Here is an 18,706-nt window from a genome sequence, read left to right on the forward strand (position 1 = left end):
GGAGGGGTGCGTGGACTATATAAGAGGTGGGATCAACCTGAACTTGCTTCCAAGGCAGGAGTTTGACTCTGTCCACCATAGCAATCTTTTATAGATAATTTCCCCAAAATTAATGACTTCATTGTGAGAATGAAGCAATGTTCAGTCATTCCCATTATATATTTTATGTATTTATTTAAGGTATTTGTATGCTGTTTAATATTAAGAATTTCTAAACGGTGTACATATGCTTTTTTAAATCCCATACAAAGAATAAGAACAATTAATTTCGTACTACAAATAGAAAACTACTTTAAAATGCCTGGTGAAATAGGGAAGTCATTACTGTATCAAACATCTGAAGTTTAGCAGGGAGCGGGCCTAATTTCACTCAGGAGGGAGTTTCACAGGATTGGACCCACCATACTGAATCCACGACTTCTGGTAATTACAAGCCATGCATCTGAACCCTGAGGGACCACTAACAGAGACTCCCCATCAGTGATTGGGCAGGGATATAAGGGATCAGGTGCTTTTTGAGGTATCCTGGACCCAAGTTGTTTAGGCCCTTGTAAACGGATACAAGAGCCTTGAATTTCAGTGTTCCCCCCATCCCAACTTGGGAGAACACTTCACACATCTAATGAAATAGGCTGTAGTTCATGAAAACTGATCTCTTTCTTAGTCTTTCAAGGTGCTGCAATGCTCTTTGTTGTTTTTGCTGCTAGAGATTAACATGGCTTCCCCTCTGGGAATTGTCCCATGGCATTCCCAAAGGAGAACATACAATGAAAAATAAGGCATGTTATAAGAGGGCCACACATTATTGTTATTAACAGTTCAATCCTAGACTTCTCTACTCAGAAGTAAGACCAACTGAGTTCAGTGGGGTTTACCCCCAGGTAAGCAGGTATAGGGTTGCAGCCTGAAGCAATGTTGGTTCTCTACAGCTAATGCAGGGATAGGGAACCTGTGGTCCTCCTGCTGTTGCTAACCATTGGCCATGCTGGCTAGGGCTGATGAGCATTGGAGTCCAACAGTCTCTGCAGGGCCACCAGTCCCCCATCTCAAGTTTAGTGGATAGGGTACCACAGTAACACGGGAGAAATCCACGTTCAAATTCTCATTCAGTCATGAAGTTCATTGGGCTGGTCACTATCTCTCGTCCTGACCTAGTTGTTTTGAGGATAAAATGGAGTGGGAGAATAACGTATGCAGCCTTAAATTTCTTGGAAGAAAGGTGGGGTATAAATATAATAAATAAATGTAATAAGCAAATAACATTTGATTCCACAGTTGAGCTTTCAAGCATTTTGGGGTTTGTGCTTTGCTGACTAGTTATATTAATTGTTCCATTTTGTTAGAATAGTAAGCATACAGATATTTTTTTATCTTATGTATTAAAAATGTACACAGAGCGCTTTTTAAACAAAATGTTTTCCAGAGTGTTTTACAAAAAGTATACACAAACAAATAAACCATAATACAATTTTAAAATCAAGTTAAAAACAGACATTTCATTACTGTACAAAATATCACTAACCTGCGGGAACTAGCATGACCTAAGCCCATGTAAAAAGCAAAGGTAGCCATGTTGGCCCATTAGAAAACACTCCAAAGTCCACAATTCCTTTATTAGAATCATTAAAGAAGTCACCAAAATGTGGTCAGTGTTCTCCAGTACACTTCATCAGGGTAGTTATTTCACACAGTAGGGAGCAGTGGGATGTGGAAAGTGAAGAACAAAAAAGTAGAAAAAATATGCTAGATGTTGTAGCCATGAGGTCAGCTTGCGACTCAGTTCCAAGATGGCGATGGCAGGCTGAGTAATTCAGCACATGCTAATTTTACTGGATTGAAATACATTCCAGATACATGTTGAAGCCACGAGATGCACATCATGCTTATATTGGTAGGGCCTCTGAGGTGGCCTGGGAAGCTGAAAGTACAATGACCTTTCTGGAAATAATCAGAGAGAGAGAGAGACCGACCAAACGCAAGAAGAAGACTGAAGCCCCTCCTGCCCTGTGCTTGGACAGTGGATATAGGCGCACCTGTATTAAACAGAATACAGAGAAGGGACAGGCAAACAATCTACTGTCTTCTGACAGCCAATGTCAAAATAGAGGCATCCGCAACTTTTTTTATTTAAAAAAACCCTATGAACAAACAGATATATTTTGTTGTGTATTTAGTGGGCAACGTGAAAATTCTATACGGTTTTGATGGTCAACTGAAGCATTGCCCCTTTCTATTACAACTATTATGCAGTGATATTTACACTTTTAAAAAGTACAGCAAAGTGCTTTACAACAATACTAGTTGGCATACTGGTTTTGTAATGTTCAGTACTTCATATACTTATCTCAGTAACTTGTACAACAGTTCTGTAAGACTGTGATTAGTATTGTCTACACTCAGCAGGTGGGAGCTGAGGTTGAGAGAGAGAAATCACTCCGTTTAAACCTTGTTACGGATGTTTTGACTCCACTACTGCAGTAGCCTTGCCCTGGTCCGCTGTTGGTGACAAGATTTTAACACAAACTCTCTATTGCCCCCAACAAAAATATTGTTAGGGTGACCACTTAGGCAGACCAATCTTATGGAGGTTTATATAGATGTCACTCCCACTGTTCAGTGGGTTTACTCCTAGTAAGTGTGTTTAGGATTGCAGCCTTATTCCTTTTATAAATGAAATGGGGAATTGAAGCCAACAAATAATAATAATAATAATTATTATTAGATTTATATCCCGCCCTTCCTCCCAGCAGGAGTCCAGGGTGGCAAATGAGGTCAATACCTGTGGTAGAGGTGGCATTTAAACACAGCTTGCTCTGAAGTTTATGAAATATAGAATCATAGAGCCAGAGGGTGCTTTGTAGCTCATTTAGTCCACCCCCTACACCATTTGGATAATCCAGAGCTAGAGTATCCCCAGCAGATGGCTGATTTGCGTCTTCTGCTTTAAGACCTCCAGCAAGTGAGAGCCTACTACCCCTCTAAGTAATTGATTCAATTGTCAAACTATTACAGGAAAGGGCTGCTGTAGTTCAGTGGCAGAGCATCTGCTTTGCATGCAGAAGGTCCCAGGTTCAATCCCCTGTATTTTCTGGTGGAGCTGGAAATAGTGCCCTGTCTAAAACCCTGGAGAGCTGCTGCCAGCAGGGTAGACACTACTGGGCTAGATGGACCGATGGTCTGACTCAGTGTCATAAAGCTTCCTATGTTCCTGTGGTTGCTTCTTGTGTTCTGCCATTTGCAACCCACTTTACAAAGTTAGCGTAGGAAGGGTGAGAAACCTGGAGCTCTCCAGAAGCTGCTGGACTGTAACTCCCATCACCCTCACCAAGCTTGGCCAATGGTTGGGGAGGATAGGCCTCCAGCAACATCTGGAGAGCCACGATGGCCCCACCCCTGTAATATAGAGCAGCCTTGGCCTTGGCCTTTGGATCACTGAAACCAAAGGCATACAGCTGGCTTTATCTGGAAGCAGGCCTGTTTAGATGGCTTGTGGATCAGTCTGGGCTAGTCCTTCGCTGACCTCCCAACGAAGCCTGGGAGAATGGGTGCTGCCCTGGATGCAAAGAAGACAGACTCTGCCAAACTCTTTCAGATGGTGATACTTCTCAGCAGACAAACCCTGTAGGTAGTGGAGCAAGATGTTGGGGTTGCACAGGATCCTGCTTTTTAAAAAGCCAAGAAATAATCATGCTTATGCATATGCTCGTATGTTGTACACCACCCCAATATATTTTTGATGAAGAGCGGTATGGGACTGCCTTCAAGTCGATCTCGACTTATGGCTACCCTATGAATAGGGTTTTCATGGTAAGTGGTATTCAGAGGGGGTTTACCATTGCCTCCCTCTGAGGCTAGTCCTCCCCAGCTGGCTAGGGCCTGCTCAGCTTGCCACTGCTGCACAAGCCAGCCCCTTCCTTGTCCGCAACTGCCAGCTGGGGGGCAACTGGGCTCCTTGGGACTATGCAGCTTGCCCACGGCTGCACAGGTGGCAGGGCACGTAACCCCTGAGCCACTCACTGTGGGGGTGATCTTTAGCTGGCCCTTGACACCCAGGAGACACGAGCGGGGATTTGAACTCATAGACTCTGGACGCCCAGCCAGGATCTCCTCCCCACTGTGTTATACCAGCTGCCTCGAAGAGTGGTATAAAACGTGTTAAATAATAACAACAATAATAATAGCAGCAGCAACAACAACAACAATAATACCAATACTGCCAGGCAAAGTATTATGCATCCACCAGGAGACGAGACGGGGCGAGGGCTATTTCCCCTTCTGTTTTGGGTTATCATGCACGCCACGCTGCCAGGATGTAGAAATCGGGAGGGGGGCTGCTGCGAAAGGAACACCAGGGGGTGGAGTTGGGGAAAGTTCAGGCATGTGACTCTGAGGCTGCTGCTGCTTACATTACATCACTGTAACTTGGGCAGAGCGGCTCTCGCCAGCCCAGAAATAAATAGCGCGGGGCTGAGCGTGAACGTTCCGCGCTGATCTAACTCTGCCCGGTGTTCTGGCTTTCCTGGGGGCAAAGAGCTCGCTGTCTGTTCCGATCCGCCTCTCTCCAGGAGGTGGGTTTGTTGCCCTCTTGAGCGAGTCGCTCCCCCCTTCCGGGGCTGCTGGCGTTCCTGGAGCTGCAGTTGCTGACGCTGGTAACGTCTTTCTTTACAGGATCTCCCTGGGCAACCAGGGAATTTGGTGGCGTCCACCCGAGAGGTCGCATTTTAACCCACGGAGGGGCGGCCGTAAATGCTCTGGGTCCCGTTGCTATATGTTTGCATCAGAGGTGCAGCGGCAAACTCGAGCTGCCAGCGCCAAACCACCTGCCGGCGCGAAGGCAACGTACACGTTATGCGTGCGGATAAAAAGGGCTCTGGGGTAGGAAAGGCTTTAATTGGTGCCTCCAGTAGTATAGTGGCAAATTCAGAAGTGCAGGGTCCCTTCATGTTAGTCACCGCCACGCCCCCCCCTTTTGCTGCTGGGTTGAGAATTAGATCCTTGTTAATGCCTTCTCTCGCAACAACAGATATCCCTAGGAGCCAACAAGCATGAAAGGGAGAGTAGTAGCTACTGAGAAGAGTCTTCTCAATGGCTGACTCACCTCCTTTCACTCTGATTGGTTCCAGTCATCAAGGAAGGAAAAGGAAGCATGTTAGAAGACTCTTCTCAGAGGCTAACATGCTCCCCTTTCATGCTGATTGTCTCATAGGATGCTGAAGACATAGGGACCCTGTTGGGACTGTGCTTCCAAAAAAGTAAAGGGTCTAAGACCCCCCCCCCCGAGACCCTGGACGACTACGTCCCTGAGTGCCTCCTGCCTCTCCCGGTCTGGTGTCGTACTGATTCTTAGAAAGAAGCTGCTTCAAAAATTGCTTAAAAGGGATGTGAACATGTGCATTCTGATCACCATATTTGGATGCATATTAAAAAAGGGGGGAGAAGAGACTGGTGAAAAGAAAGGTGATTTCTCCAATTTTCAAGGCAAGTATGGGATGGTAGTAAGTACAAACAAATGTCTTGAGTTATTCTGGATTTTACAGTGCAAATTTGAGTTTTAAACTGCAACTGTAAGTAAACTTCCCTAGGAGTAAACCCATTTAATAGAGTGAGGCTTCTGAGTAAATTTGTACCCGTTCAAGCTCAGGTGGGAGAGAAAAAAAGTGTGAAAATCTGGTATTGGAGGAAAACATTTCTCCAGCAGACTCTTGCCACTTCTATGTGTAGGAAGATGTCCATACCGTTGTGGCTTTCAGTCAATAAAAGGGCATATGCACACGCATCTGTCTTCTTGGGGAAGGGCTGTATGTAGCTCGGTGGTAGAGCAGCTGCTTTGCATGCAGAAGGTCCTGGGTTCAATCTCTGGCATCTCCAGGTAGGGCTGGGAGAGACCCCTGCCTGAAATCCTGGAGAGGTGCTGCCTGTCACTATGCAGTACTGAGTTAGATGGATCATTTGTCTGCCTTGGTACAGTATAAGGCAGCTTCCTATGTAAGTGTTTCTAGTAGTAGTTATCCCTATTTGTAGTTTAAAACTTTGACAACCTGCCACTAGGGAGCTCATGCAACATGCAAATTTATGTTTTTTTCTGGGTCAGTGGCTTGTCCATATGAAATTTGAGGCTTGTGTGAAAATTCAACATAGGCTTCCCCATCAGAATAGGGGAAACAAGCGACTGATGATGGCCTTTTACCCAGGGCCCACCAAACCTGCACCAGCATCTGCAAGGCTGCCTGTCTGCTTCACCACACTGCTTCAACTTCAGCCCAGAAAATAAGTGTTGAACAGCCTCCTTAGTCGTTAACTCAGTGGGTGGCCTTTGTCAAGTCACTATCTTTCTATCTCACTGTAGCTATAAAGAGAGAGATGGCAGTGTACTTTACTCATCTAGAAATGTCAGAGAAGAAATTAATATTTAAGCTGAGAGGCAAAGTTAAATATGGAAGATTGTAAGACGGCAGATATTAACTGGTAATCAGTGTGCAGATGCGAGCTGGAAGATTGGCCTTTATCTTTGAAAAGTTTCAGTGGCTTTGATCAGGAATAATGGTTATCAGCCATGATGGCTAAATGGAACTTCCATCTTCAGAGGCAGTATGTCTCAGAATATTAGGTGCGGGTGTGTGAGAGAGGGCAACAGTAAGGAAAGCTACTGCCTTCATGCTATGCTTGTGGGCTTCTCAGAGACATCTGGTTGACCACTGTGGGAATCAGGATGCTGTACTAGATGGCCCTTTGGTCTGATCCAACAGAACTCTCTTCTTGCATTCAGTAGTGGTGAACTTTTTTTGCATGTGCCTTGCACCAAAAATCAATTCTAGAGTACAAGAAAGTGCCACTCTAGTGTTCATTACATTTATTTGGGGTGAATGGCTGTCTCTAGTTGAACAAGTAGCAGTGCTCTGCCAGGAATACAGGTACTTGGGGCTCCTTCAGATGACCTGTTTATTCAGCATCTATCCTGATTTGCTTGCACAAGCTTACATGGAGGTTAGACGATGCCTAGTCTTTACTGAGCATTTATTCTGATTTGTTTGTAGGGAGGTCAGAGCTTGGAAGATTACTTTTAAAAAGTAATAAATTACAGTTACAATTACATGGCCCCAAAAAGTAGTAATTACCGTTACAATTACAATTGCTCTGAAAGTAACTGAATACTTTACTTTTTCTCAAAAGTAATCACTACAATTCCATTTCAGTTACTTTTTTGGAAAAAAACGCTTACAAGGTGCTGGCTTTGGCTGCTGTACATCTAAGTAGCCCAAAACAACATTAAACACACACATACAAAGGTAGTAGAATAATTCTTTTTATCCATAAGATAGCAATGGTGGTCTCTCCGCTGGTAAGGGAGGTGGGGAGGGAGGCTGAGGCCACTACTCAGATCTTTGCACATCAAACCAAATGCAACCCCCCCTCAGCCAGCAAGCATGATCTCTCTCATTTAACCACCTCCCAGAGCCTGCCCTGCCACCAACTAAGGGACACTCACCCAAGCAAACATTTTCTCCTGAGATGCAAAAAAGTTAAAATACTGCATATGCAGCACAGTAGCCAGAGATGGTGGTGGAGGCCACTTTGTGTGCCATGTGCAAACACAGCACACACACACACATTCTTTATCTCCATTCTGCTGCCGCCTCCTTCTCCTTTATCCATGTTCTTGCCCTCTGGCTCCTTTTTCCCTACACTCCATTCTTCACCACCACCATCCATTTTTTTAAACAATTGTTTTCTCCACACCACCCCGTCTCACTCTCCACCTCCTCCCTCGTCACCTCCTACCCACCCACAGAGCATGAGGGAGGAGTGACGCTGCACAGAAGCCCAGTTTGAGGCACATGGTTTTCATCCAGAAATCAGAGGAGCAAAAAACTTCCCCTGCTTCCCTGCCCCGCCCCGCCCCGCCCAAAAGCAATGCTGGAAACATTACAATTACTTCACAAAAGTAATAAAATTACTCCTCGTCCTATTACAATCAAAATGTAAAGGAATTACCCACTCATTCCTTTAAAAAGTAATGAATTACAAGTAATTTGTTACTTGTAACAAATTACTTCCAAGCGCTGAGGGAGGTTGTATGACAATGAACATTGATCTTGATTTCACCCAGCTTTGCTTGCAGGGTGATGACACAACTAACCATTTATCCCACACTTTTCCCATCAGGAAACTGCAAAAGTCTGCTGATTCTTTTTTTAAGTGGATTTATTGCACCAGAGTGCTTTAATTCACTTTAATTGTGCAAACCTAAATTTCTGGTATGTGATTGAACTCCTCCCACAAAATACAGATGGTTATCTGATGCACCTTTGGTGGGAACTTGAGAAAGGCCTTTTCAGGGTTGTACCCAGATTTTGGAACTCCCTACCAAGAGAGTGTCATCTACCCCTCTTGTTGATTGCCTTCCACCAGCAGGAGAACGCTTTCTAAAATTTAAACAGGTGTTTGGCTTGTAGAGCTAATTTGTTTATCTTCTGCTCTGTGTTTTAACCTGTACTTTAATTTAATTATGTTTTAAGTGGCTGCTTTTTTAATATGCTCATTTGATTTTTTTAGAAGGTTTTGTATTGTTTCACATATATTACTTTTTAAATTGTGGCTCTTACTGTCGTTAGCTGCCTTGAGCATTTTTGTGGAAAGATGGGGGCACAAATGTAATGAAAAACCAGTCCAACCTGCTCTTCAGCCCATGCCTGCCACAGACTCCTTTGCCCTTGTGCCACATTTGCTGCAGATTGTTGTTATATTTTGTTGGCCACTCATGCATAATATGGCTTCAGTGGTGCCTGTTTATGTGAAACAGCCCAATCCTTATTTTATCCAAAATCAGACTCCATATTAATTGAGATGGGATAACCCTACCTTGCCCTAATTCCGTACTTAAAATCAATTGCAAAATTAGAATCCCCACCTCACCTATGTGATTTTCTTTTTTCAAATGGAGATTTTTATGGTTTCGTGCCTTCCAATAGTGAATTGTCTCCAGTGCCCTTAGGGATCTGAAATTATCTTACTTTCTTAGGCATTGTAGTTATCAGGTAGCATCTTTGCGATGTCTTCCGCCATTTTCAGAAACACTTGGGGTTGGATCCAGTGGTGGAAGCGGAACAGACTTTCCCATGCAATGGACTTATGCAGTGGAACTTCCCTTTCCTTTTCCTCTTCCCATGCATCTCTCAAACCTGTTTCAGAGGGCTGAGGGATCCTTGGGAGCAGATTTGAGGGGGGATCTGGGTTGGGAGGAAGTGAAAGTTCCATTGCATGAAGTTGGATACAATGCTTATATTATTATGTTTTGTGTTTCCCAGGGGTGAATTGAATGCAGAAGGTATATATGATTTGTGTTTGTGTGATATGATCCTTTCCTGCTTTTTATACCTTGTTAACATTTTCTTAGCATCACATGCTGTAATCTTTCTGTAGGTGTGAAATGTGTAAAAGAGTGGAAGAAAGGGCATTCTAACTGAATAGGAGATACAGCCAAAACATTTGTTGGCTGTTTTATTATGCTGATGCTACTTAAATGTGGAGGTGACAGCAGCTATAGACATCACCATAGTTTGAAATGAAAGTATATAAATTCTTCTATTAATAGTTATAGTTCTGGTTCCCCTGTCTCAAAAAGAGATATCATAAACCTAGAAAAGAAACAAGGCAGCAGTGGAGAACCTATGGTCCTCCAGACATTGTTGACTTTCGTCACCCATCATCCCTGACCATTGCCTCTGATGGCTGTTTCTGGTGGGGTTGGAGCCCAACAACATCTGGAGGGCCACAGGCTCCCCAGCCCCTAAAATAAGGCAAGGGCAACCCAAATGATCAAGTGGTTGAATTACCTTTCCTGTGTGAAGAACATAAAGTAGTTAGGGATTTTTGGTTTAGAAAAAAAAATAGACTGGGATAATAAAGTTTTATAAAATTATAAACAGTGCAGAAATTGGATTGCATTCCCCCTCCCTCATATAACTAGAATTCAGGGTTACCCAATGCAACTCACTGACATTCATGTCAGGTAAAAGGAGGGACTTTGTCATACAACACATAATTAACATTCTCTGCCACAAACGTAGAGATGGCCCCTGGTTTAGATGGCTTTAAAAAGGAGTGGACAAATTAATGGAGGATGCAGGTTATCAATTGTTATTAACCATTATAATGAAATGAAACGTTCACAAAAACCAGACGTTAGTGTTCAACAACAGGTGAGGGCTTGTTGGCTTCTCCAAAGCATTAAGATGACCACTGCTAGAATCCTGGACCAAATGGATCCAGCTATTTCTTTGTTATGTTAATTTCCCTTTCCATTCAGTAGTACTGTATAGCTGGCAGGGGTGAGAATTACTGGCCCACAAGCCAGATATGGCTTGCAGGGCCTCTCCTTCTGGCCCTCATGGCAATTAGGCTTAACCCCCCCCATTCGTGCCAGCGAAGGCTGTTTTGTAAACCTAATTGCTGCACAGTGGGTAGTTTTTGGTGTGTGAGGGTCACAGCTGGAGGCAGGAGGGTTAACCCTTTCCCTATGTACTGTGACACTCTACCCCCTGAAAATTGTTCTCCCATCCCACAGCAGTTAGGATTTAAAAACACCCTGTTTGTAGGTGTTCCTAGCCCTATGGCTGACCCTGTTATCCGGGGCAGCATTAGGGTGTGACCCAGGGATCCTGAGCCCTGGGTCTTTTGTGCTAGGCTCAGATCTCCTGCTCCCTCCACCACCTTTCAAAACTTTTTATTTTTTAAAAAACTCTTTGCTTCCAGGGCCCCTGGGCCTCCTGCAAAGCACAGTGCCAGTAACCATCCACCGTCTTAACTTGTATCCATATGTATGATGTATAATTTAACATGTGTAAATTTGTGTCAGGGTTCTGTGTCCTGAACCTTTTAAGTACCTAGCCAAGCCCTTGCCCTGTATGCCTTAAAGCAGGGGTGGGAAATCTGTGGTCCTCCAGATGCTGTTGAAATACAACTCCCATTAGCCCCAGCCAACATGCCAGTGGTCAGGAATGATGAGAGTTGTAATTCAGCAACATCTGGAGGGTCACAGGTTCTCCACCCCTGCTATATAGGATCAGCCATAGGATTAGGACTGCCTGGAAACCTGACTTCTACTGGTCTCTCTATCTCTCTTCTCCCCCTCCCGTCACAAATCCTTCTCAGTCTTTGTCCTGTGATTTTTGAGCTGTTCCTCAGCCTTCCCTCTTATGTACCAAACTGCCTGCTGCTGTTGGGTGTCATTACTGCTCCAGATGGGAATGGGAAGATGTGCCTTGTGATTCTTAAGTAACAGCAGGATGTCATTTCAAGCCACCCCTATTTCAGTCTGAAGGTAGTTCATGTGTTCTCTTTTCTGGTTGCCTAGCAATTATGTGATACTCATCCTCTCTCACACACACCCCAACCTCCTCCTCCAACCCAGCTTGTTCCTATCATTCTCTCTCACCTCTTATTTTTCTTGTCTCTGTTTTTGCTGCCTCCAGGTTTATGGGTTTAGTTCTATCTTTACACTGGTGAGACTGATGCAGCTGTCCTGTTTATTAGTTTATTCATTGTCTGTTGCCTCCCTCTTCCCAAAGGGAAGGCTCTAATCAGGAGCAGAACAAGAATTTGGGAGGTGGGGGTCCATTACTTGATCTAAACAGCATGGAGTACTTCACTTTAGACCCCATTCCCCATCCACAATAGAAAAACCTGCTAGCTTTAGCAAGAGAAGTGAATCTAAAAAGGCCCGTCCCTACTTATTCTTATAGTTGGCATCTGAGGTTGTCTCTTGCAGAGGAGATGCTCTTGCTATTCCATGAAGCTGTCCCTGCTGGAGTCTGCTGGCATTGTATCCCTCTGGCTGAACTCTCATGTGTGAATAAGCAGCTAGTTCAAATGTGCAATTCCTCCTATGGTCCAGGCCTCAGATCACTTCTGGATGAAGAATTCTGTTCTCCCCCACATGCAAGCTTTCACATCCCTGGACACAACACTTTTAACAAACAGATTCCCCATAGGTACATCCCGTCTATCTTTGTTTATATTAAAGTATCTAGAACACAAGGACTTATTTGTTTTAGAGTGAAAAAAGTAAAATTTCAAAATAAATCATTTGGCACAGGGCTTTGTCCAGAGAAAAGAGCTTGAGCTTCCACTCGAAAGGTGTATGGGGGGGGGGAGGCATTTTATTAAGCAGTTACTCCCATTTTTTATTTTTTTTATTTAGGAACTTCCTCCAGAAAACAGCTTACAATCTCCAATAAAACCTAACTGCACCTGGCAATAAAATCCCAAACCAGCATAAAATGTGAACTACAGAAACAGAATACAAAACATAACACAGATCATAAAACAGTATTAAAACAGGAAAACCAACAAGAATTAAAAACTTCAGCAATAAACTTGGTTAATTTGGGAAGGCTTGGGAGAAAAGACATTTTCAACAGAAAAGCACAACAGTGTTGGTCCAGAGGGCCTCTCACTCAGAGTGTAAATCATCCTGCAAGTTGCTGAGTGGGGATTTGAACCCTGGCCTCTCAGGTCCTAGTTCAACCACTACACCACATTGCCTCTGCTAGTCTCATGCAAAGGATTCAAAGATAAGCCTACTGCTATCAGCAGATGTTTCCTCACAGCATCTACTTCTACTTAGGGAGAAAGAATTCCAGAATCTGATGGTCAGCCCAGCCCACTTTGCTGTCTATCCTCACTGACAGTCTCTCTAATACCGTCACACTTAATTAGTGGCTGTTTGTACTGTGTGTTGCATGAATTACCTCCAAGTCGGAACAGCCTTGCCCCTTGGAATTTCCACCTCCTACTTGTTGCCAGGGTCAGCAGGACCAAGTTCTGTCACTGCTTGATCTAGCCACTTGTGTCTTTCTTGCATGCTTTTGATTGTCCCCACTGAAGGACTTTAACAAGTTACTGTCTTTCAGCCTCCCTTCAGTAATATGGGAATGGTGAAGTGATCTAAGCCATTAAAAAGCACTACAGAAATATTAAGTATTCCTATGTTATTCTTGCAGTAATTGTGTGATGTACATTTTTGTGGACTGCATCCCACTCATCAGATGCATGTTTTTCCTCAGTTGCTACTATTGGCTATGGTGATTGTGCTGCTTATCTTTGTATATATTTGAGCTTTGCACAGAAGTGTCATAATCTCCAACTCTTGCTTTGTCTCCTTTTCCCCCTGTACTCCCTTATGTGTGTGCGTGCACATACTGTATGTGTATCTGGCAACTGTCACTTCTTTCATCTGATGCTGTGTGCCTTAGTCCAGGAAATCTTATGCCACAGTAAGGCTGTACTTCTTACAATCTTACTTGGCCATTAGCCTGTTCAATACAGCGGAGGTTACTTCTGAGTAAACCTGGATTTCTGCTGCACATCTGTTAGTCTTTAAGATGTCACATAGCTCTCTTTTGTGTGTTTTCAAAATTACATGATCTTGTTAAAGGGCATTATTTTAGAAGATCTGAGGGTTAATTATATGTTGATTGCTGCCATAGCTGCATTCTTTGTGAGATATTGACTTTCCAAGATAAATTATGTATTATGGAAATTCCGTTCACTTCTCTTTGGGAAATGTTGTGTCACCATTTTAAAGAGGAGTCTTATATTATCAAAATGCATTTGACACTTTTCAAGTCTTAATTATTCACGGTGTAAGTGGAGGGAGATGGCAAATCCTTCCACTGTTTATTATTCTCATGTCATCTTCATTCACATATGGCTTTCAGTATTGTGATATAGCAGCACAAAACTAGCTCCTGAGCTGAGTCACACAGAATATAAAAGAGAAGACATAGCACAAAATTTTTCAAATGCTACCTTTTGTTAGAGCAATACAATGATTTGGTTATTTGATTTTAGTTTCGATTTCATTATAACAGAGATGGTCCCCTTTCTATTTAATTTCTTTGTTAATAGTGTAGTGCAAGAGATGGCAACCCTTACCTTCTTTCCCCTGGATCTTGAAACAAACAAGTTCCCAATTCTGACGTACACTGACATTGTAGTTCTGTTGTCCTTTAATCAGGTAAGATTGCGACAAATGTTAGCTGAGTTTAGTTCTTTCTGTTATAAAAGAATATCTTAGTGTTAACTATTCTAAAACTGAGATAGTAGTTTTGGGGAAAAATCAGAGAAAGCATGTGATTAATAGACGACTGCTATGTTGAGCCACATAGCTCCTTTCAATATCTGGGAATGCATTTTAATGCTAAACTTAAATAGAAAGCACACTTTGAAGAAGTCAAAATGATGGTATCTACAACTTTCCAACAGATCTTCAAGTTATTTTCTATACCTCGTTCAATTGGTGGAGCTTATTTAAAAATATTTGTGGGCAAAGCAGTTGCCCAAATGTGCTATGGGCTGAGATCTGGGGTGAGGACAAAGTTACTCCATTAGAAATACTTCAGAATGGGTTCTTAGGAAAATTACTTGCTTTATCCCCTGGTGTGCCTGCAACTCTGTTGACAGCAGAGACGGTTTGCCCCCCATTCAGTCAAGAGTTAATAAAAGTATGATTTAGTTTTCGTTCAGACTGAATGAAATGTCTGATTCAAGATTCCCAAAGAAGTGTTTGTATGAACAGCTGAGGATGGGTGAAGATCTGCCAGGATATTATGAATCTGTATTCAATTTCTACAGAGCAAGCGGCCATGCTTGACTTTCAACCTAGCTTTAATGAGCAAACTGGAAAATTCTGTGATAGGGAAGTGATTAATAATAATCACTCCTCTCAGTGATATGCTCCTATTTAGAAAGATCATCAAAATTTATTATTTAGTTATTAGATTTATATCCCGCCCTTCCTCCTAGAAGGAGCCCAGGATACATATCCAACATTTGTCACTGTTGAGAAAAGCTTTCACAGGATTAGGATTTCAACAGATGCTTGTTTGGATGGCAGGTATCGTAATGTTCCAGTAAGAAATAGATTGTGTTTTGTGGAAATGATTGTATAGAGGATTTAGTTCATTGTTTATTGCATTGCCTTTCGTATGCCTGTCCCAGAAAGAAATTGTGATCTTATTTTGTGTCACAATGTAGTGGATGGCCAATTCAGGACATAGTGATTTATTTATTATCTGATTGAATATGAGCATCTATCCTATCAAGTTGTACTGATTGCAATTACAGCAAAGAAAGCTGAGTGAGAATTTTGAACTAAATGTCAGTGGTTTGCAAAGGTGACTCATTAATTTGATCAAGCTAAAATTAAGAACGACCCCAAGAAAATTTAAGGTTGATTTTAAGCTTTATTTTATTTTAAGTGAAGATTATATTTACTTGTCCTGTTTTTTTGTATGTTTTATTGTACCTGCCATGGCCTGTGGCTACAAGCAATATTGTACTGTATAACAGAGATGGGGAATCTGTGGCCTTCCAGATCTTGTTGGACTACAACTCCCATTATCCTTCTGGTCTTGCTAGCTGGGCTGATGGGAACTGGAGTCCAACAACACCTGGAGAGCCACAAGTTTCCCATCCCTGTATTACAGGTGTGGGGAACCTTTGGCCCTTCAGATGGTGCTGAACTGCAACTCCCATCATTCCTGGTCATGCTTCCTGGGACTTATGGGAGTTGTAGTTCAGCAACATCTAGGGGTCCAGAGATTCCCCACACCTTCTATATTGTAACAACCAGTGCTGTATGGAAGCAAGGACTGGTGAACGCCTACAGAAACCATGGAAATAAAATCAAATAACTTGTTTTAGGCTGCATTGGGAGGTTGCTGGCTAAAGCTGGTGAAGCATTAGCAAACACAAGACATCAAGAAGGGCAGGGCTTTGAGAGAAACACAGCAGTATTTTGAGTACTTGAAGCCATCATGGAGAAATTCAAGGCTCTTGTTTCGCATTTGGTGGGTGTGCCCTGAATGCAGCCATGTCACTGGCTGTCTCAGAGCCAAGGAGACTCTGCTTGACTTTCAGGGCTGTTTTCCAGCTGGCTGTTTGTAGTGATGTCAGATATTGTGAGAAGTGAATGCAGCTTGGCAGGGCAAAGTCTGCAGAAAGTTCATCTTCACATTTGGCCTCATGTCACAGGGATTTAGGACTATACACATCCTCTGGTTCATGGATCTTTATAGGCAATCTCTCATACTTTCAAAGCTTCCACTCTCCTTTCATTATACTTAGTATGAATCTCTTTAATTTATATTTTAGTTACCCCTCCCCACAAAGTACTTCTTATCTCAGTTCCCTTATGAACTGCAGCAGCCAGACTAGTCCCCCCCTTGTGCATCCCTTCAGTGTTCAGTCAATAGACCAATAGGGCAGCCCCATGTAAAGTGCATTATAGTAATCTAATCAGGAAGCAACTAGAACATGAATGACCGGGACTAGATCTGATTTCTCCAGGGAAAGGCTGGAGAAAAATCCCTTTGTGAATCAAAATTTGTCACCCAGCAGCAGATACCTACCAACTCTCCCCTCCTTTCATCCTGTTTGATAAAGGCCAGGCTGCACATGAGAGTATTCCATAATTTTGGCACCCCAACTGAAAAGACAGAACCCACATTTTGACTGTAAGGTGTACACAGAGTACAAATGATCCTGTTCAAAGTGCCTGTAGTCTTGACATGTTTTGTACTCTTGAAAATGACACAAATGATCTACACACAGCAGGAGAAAATTTTATGAAAAATATATTGTCAGTTGAAATATGTGATCCTTTCTTTCCAAGTGAATGCATCTATCTCACATTATTTCTATGTGGAAGTGAGCTTTACTTCTATTTTGGATATGTTGTGTTCATAGCTTCTGGTGTTGCATGTGATGTACACAGAATGTTGGGCCATAATGGTTTCCTTTGATATGTTAAAAACATGACCTGCAACAATGATAGCATTTTACATCTTTGGCCTCTCAGTGCCTGTGTCCAGTGATTGTTGTTGTCCTCCTAGCTAACAGGACACAATCGGGAGCAGTCAATGAACTTAGAAAGTTTAGGAGGTGATCAATACTAGGTTTTCTAGGGCAAGAGTGAGCAGAAGGAAGACTGAAGTCCACCAGTGGACCACTTGCCAATTTCCAGTGGATACCTCATAGGTGGTGGAATTCTTGCAAACTATGCTGGACTTAGATCAACTTTGGTCTGATTCAGTAAGGAATGTCTGACGTTATTAAGCAAGAACGCATTTAGGAGCTGGAAGTGTCTCATTTTTGTACAACCTCTGTTAAAGAGAATCTCTACAGCAGGGGTGGCTAATTTTTTTTGGCACAAGGACCATGTTTAAGGTTGGTCAGCTCTTCAAGGATAACACACTAGCATGGCCACTGAACATCCACTTGTTTTTGCATGCATGTACCACATAGACAGACCACACAAATCACACACTGATTGATGGATTGTATTTCTGTGCTGTTTTCCATTCAAGTGAATCCCGAGCGACTTGCAAACAATAAGCGACAACAGAAATAAACATAATAAAATGTCACAACACAAAACATCGCAATTACAGTGCTTGGGCCAATAAAGCTGACCCTACCAAGTCATATAATACCATGAACAGAACAATAAAACAATGATAAGTAATTATAATCTATAAAACTATAATAGTGAAACAGCAGCTAAAACGTAGATGACACGCTATCACATTCACCCACACACTGCATCATTAATCATTCACTTTTACCAATTCATTAAAATACACAATCACGATCCAATAGAAATACCCATAATCAGAACTGTGCTGTGATAAACACCCAGTCACCCACACACTAGTCACATAGATGTGTGTACATGGGCAGCAACCAGACTGCTGTTGCCTAAACTCAAGCTCACACCGTGCATACAGAACATACCCTCATCACACATGAAGACCACACACACTCACATGAAGGCACACTCACACTCACACACCACACTCATCCACATCCCTGTGCTGGGATTGGTGGAGTGGTTTAAACTGCTTCAAGTTTCAGACTAAGTATCAACAGGAACAGCCTCTTGTGCTCATGTCGTGTTTGTGGGCTTCCCAGTGGCATCTGGTTAGTCACTGTGAGAACAGAATGCTGGACTATTTAGGCCTTTGCTCTAATTCAGCAGGGTTCTTTCTACATTTGTGACTTGTCCAAGGGTAAATGGGACAAAAGTGTAATGCAGCCAAAACGACTGATTTCATATGGATCAGCGCTGTGGTTTGTTTCTAGCTTTTTCCAGAGCCTGGAGTTTTCCTTGACTTAATATTTCCCTGACAATTCAGCTAGCCATGGCAACCTACCTCATGTTGCTTTGCTGAGGATGGGAGGAGAGAGGGACCAGTCTTAGATTCCCCCTGCCCCCCAAACTCTCCTCTGCTTTTCCCTCAAGGGAAGAGCACTAATGTGATTTTTCCTGTTTGAATCCCTTGACAAAGTTGTCAAAGCCATGATTGCATTTCCTGCTGTCCGTCCAAAGGTCAGTGCTGATAGTAGAGTCAGACCTGGCTCTGAACTACAGCCGGAGCCAAGATCCTAGGGTTACTGCAGTTCAGCTTCAAAAGTGCAGACCCTCCTCTACTCCTAATGAGAGATGCAGGGCCCCCTTAGCCACCCAAGCAGCAAATGAGCTTTGTTAGCCGGATGAGGGGAAATGTGCCTATATGTGAGCTTTTGCGACTTTGTTTTATGGTTCTGGAGTGGGAGAGTCAGTCCTTGTATTGTAATGGTGAGAGCAAAGGATGGGGGTAGAGAAAGGGAAACGGAAACAGTCCGCAGAACATGTTAAGTCACA

General features: G+C 42.9%; 1 protein-coding gene across 7 annotated transcripts in view; it reads left to right on the plus strand.

The window, feature by feature from the left end:
* The window catches only part of NR1H3 (nuclear receptor subfamily 1 group H member 3), a 49,350-nt gene that overhangs the window by 1,926 nt on the left and 28,718 nt on the right, over positions 1-18,706 (plus strand). For 2 of the 7 annotated variants that reach the window (XM_061610948.1, XM_061610949.1), the window contains exon 1: positions 4,390-4,649. The exons of 1 other annotated variant lie outside the window; for it this stretch is intronic. The gene's annotated coding sequence lies outside the window, so the exon portion shown is untranslated. 4 more of the 7 variants (XM_061610950.1, XM_061610954.1, XM_061610957.1 and 1 more) reach the window with 4 other exon arrangements.

Source organism: Rhineura floridana, chromosome 2 (genome assembly GCF_030035675.1).
Source record: "Rhineura floridana isolate rRhiFlo1 chromosome 2, rRhiFlo1.hap2, whole genome shotgun sequence".
Taxonomy (NCBI): domain Eukaryota; kingdom Metazoa; phylum Chordata; class Lepidosauria; order Squamata; family Rhineuridae; genus Rhineura; species Rhineura floridana.